Source organism: Limulus polyphemus, unplaced genomic scaffold (genome assembly GCF_000517525.1).
Source record: "Limulus polyphemus unplaced genomic scaffold, Limulus_polyphemus-2.1.2 Scaffold1187, whole genome shotgun sequence".
NCBI classification, from domain to species: Eukaryota; Metazoa; Arthropoda; class Merostomata; order Xiphosura; family Limulidae; genus Limulus; species Limulus polyphemus.
In genome coordinates this window covers 55,919-59,106 of record NW_013666797.1, presented here as the reverse complement: position 1 = coordinate 59,106, position 3,188 = coordinate 55,919, and the positions used below count along the sequence as shown (strand labels likewise).

The window sequence follows — 3,188 nt, the reverse complement described above, 5'->3', positions numbered from 1 at the left end:
GCTTGTGTATATCGTATATATATATATAGGACGCAAGCAGTATTTTGACATCAAATTCTGGGGTAAAAAAGTGTGTCTTATACACCGAAAAATACGGTAATTTAAATGCTTTGAAAATGTATTATCAAACATATATAAGATGTTACTTTATCTCATGATGTTTTTTTGTTGTTGTTTTTTGAGGTTAAATCGTTTTCTACTGATCTTTGAATTTAAGATACATAGATTATATGAGTGCTCTGTTTATATTATGAATTTTTATTGTTATATGAAAAGATAGTTCAAGAAACTAAGGTTTCTAGTAGGTCATTCTGGAGGCAAAATATTGCTTAAACATAAATCATAAATGTAAAGATTCCCCAAAATGACCTCAAAGGTCATAGCAAAATCAAAAGTTTTGTGTTGTTTAAACATTTAGCTTTGATTTTTTACATGCATTTTTCAAATAGTTTCAGAGCTTACTATAATATTATATTACATTTAACACTAAATATTCATTGGAATAACCATAGGACACATTTAAAAGATATTAGTAAAACTCCCATTAAATTAACTCAATTTTAAAAAAGTTCAAACATTTTTATAGTATTAGTCTTTGTAATATTATTTAGTACTGAATGACTTGGTTGTTTATAGCATTTCACATATAATTCATATTACTGAATATTGGTTAAGTGAAGTGTGTGATAGTGTGTCTTAGGTTTTAAAGCTTTCAATCATATTACAGTTTTTTTATAGTGCGTATCAAAGAATAGCACTTGGATGCACTTAGAAGGGAAATAAATAATTGAAATACAATGTTTAACTGTACATAATTATTAGATGGTTATTAAAGCCATCAATTGCCTTCTCTTAAAAAACACTAAGTGTTTAAACATGTCTATGTCATCTTCCTGAAAATGTGTGATGTTGAGATAAAAATAAATGAAATTTTAGTTTCTACATGTCATTTAGAGAAAGTCAATTTTGAAGCCATGAGATCAGTTTTATTATTAGTGAATTAGAATAATGCTTTTAATTCAAGATAACTATGTTTCTATAAATAGGAAAAGGATAAAAGAGAAGATCAAACCTAGTCAGGTTACTAAATACATGAAGAAGAAAATGAAGGATAAATGCAATAAGTTTAATAAGAGATTTAAATTTACAGATAGGATGGGAAGATTTACAGAACTATAGAAAAGCTAGGAATTTGGTTGTAAAATAAATCAGGAAATCCAGAAAGGCTTATGCGAAACAGCTGTCTTATAATGTTAAAACTAACAGCAAGGATATTTTTAAGTACTTTAAAGGAAAATAAGATGTTAAAATGGATACTGAATCTTTAAAGGATGCTGATGGTATGGGTTTTGTTTAAGACAATGAGATGACCGAATTTGTACATATTCTCTGCTGTTTTCACGAGAGGGGGGGGTGGTGGTAAATGTAGATGATATTCCTAAATGTTTTCTGTTTTTATGAGAGAGAGGTGGGGGGGGGATGTTGACAATATTCCTTATCATAAGTATTCTATGGGAAATAATCAGATTGGCTTGAAACCTGTAGATACTAATCCTTTGGTTAAAAAGATAAAGACTGAGATAAAAAAAATAGTTAAAATACCAGGACCAGAAATGTGTTCCCAGGACTTTAAAGGAGGTCAAAAATCAGATATGTGAGCCTCTCTCTTTCATGTTTAGTAGATCATTCGATAGTAGGTAGGTTTTTGAGGATTGGAAAATTGCTAATGTTTCTTCTGTTTTTAAAGAAAGTGATGACAGTTGTCTTGTAAATTATAGGCCCAGTAGACTTAATTCTGTGGTGAGAAGAATTATAGCGAGTCTGGTAAAAGAAACTGCAAAATTGGATAGTGAAATATAATATCATAAAAGAAAATCAACATAGATATGCTAAAGGGTATCCTTCCCTGTCTAATTTGTTAACTTTTTTTAGGATGTTATGTTATCTAGATGTGTGGAGTTTGTATCATTAGATTTTCAAGGAGCTTTTTATAAGGTGCTACACAAATTATTAACTAAGATAATCACATGTTTGGCATTGGTGAAAGACTAGTAAATTGGATTGTAGGGGCATTGTATGAAAGAAAGCAAAATGAGTTATTAATTGAACCTGGTCAAACTGGATCATTGTTATTAGCCAAGTATATCAGTGATCATTACTTGGGTCTTTGTTTCTTCTTTTTTCCATTTATGATATCGATAGGTATATAATTAGTAAATTTGCAAATGATGTATTTCTAGCTATACTGTGGATTTTGAAGTACTATAGAATGATTTAGATAAATTGGTTAGGTAGACATATATTTGAAAAATGATCTTTAATTACAGTATATGTAAGAGAATGCATTTGGTTTGTCATAATTTGAATCACACCTTTAATATAGATGGAAACACACTCAAGCCATCAAGGCAGTACTCTGTTGCTAGTAGCAAAGCTAATTGAATTTTATGGTGTATTCATAAACGTATTGATTACAAATAAAAAGATACGGTAACTATCTCTTTATACAACTCATTATTTAGACCTCATTTAGAATACTGTGGAAAGGGTTCAGAGGAAGGCTACTAGGAAAATTTCAGAGATGGAAGGGTTATTGTCATGGGAATAAGATAAGATCTTTTATTTTATTTTTTAAGAAAAGAAGAGTAAGAGGTGATCTTGTTGAAGTTTATAAGATTATCTGGGGGAATGAGAGGATACAAGTTGAAGATTTGGAAAAGACAGGCTATTTTCCAGTTAAGACAATTGTATTATTCTAACAGAGTGAGTGGCTTACAGAATGAGTTGCTGTTGACAGTAGTGGAAGTCAGAACTTTTCAAGAGAATACAGGGAAAATATTTACTTTAACTCCAAAGCTTGAAAGCTTTGTATATATCTTCTATTAATAGTTTAATGTCTTTCTACTCAGATATAAGCTTTTGGTTAGAATACTAGGTTTAAGAATTAATCCATTCCTGATCACTTGACTAAACTAATTAGAACTTCAATTTTTTTCATTTACACATTCTACATTTTGGTTAGTATTTCAACCTTTCTCCCTTTTTATACTTTGCAATCTATAAAATGTTGGTATTACTAAAATTTTTGATGTAATACTTGTACACATTTGTTTTACATATATATGTAAACATCAAATGTAATAATATTGTTACGGCATCGGAAATCACGTGGTGCTGGAAGCATGCGC

The 3,188-nt window shown here is 29.7% G+C and overlaps 1 protein-coding gene across 1 annotated transcript in view; it reads left to right on the top strand.

The window, feature by feature from the left end:
- LOC106462509 (osmotic avoidance abnormal protein 3-like) overlaps nucleotides 1-3,188 on the top strand; it is an 86,110-nt gene that overhangs the window by 40,622 nt on the left and 42,300 nt on the right. The window lies entirely within an intron of this gene.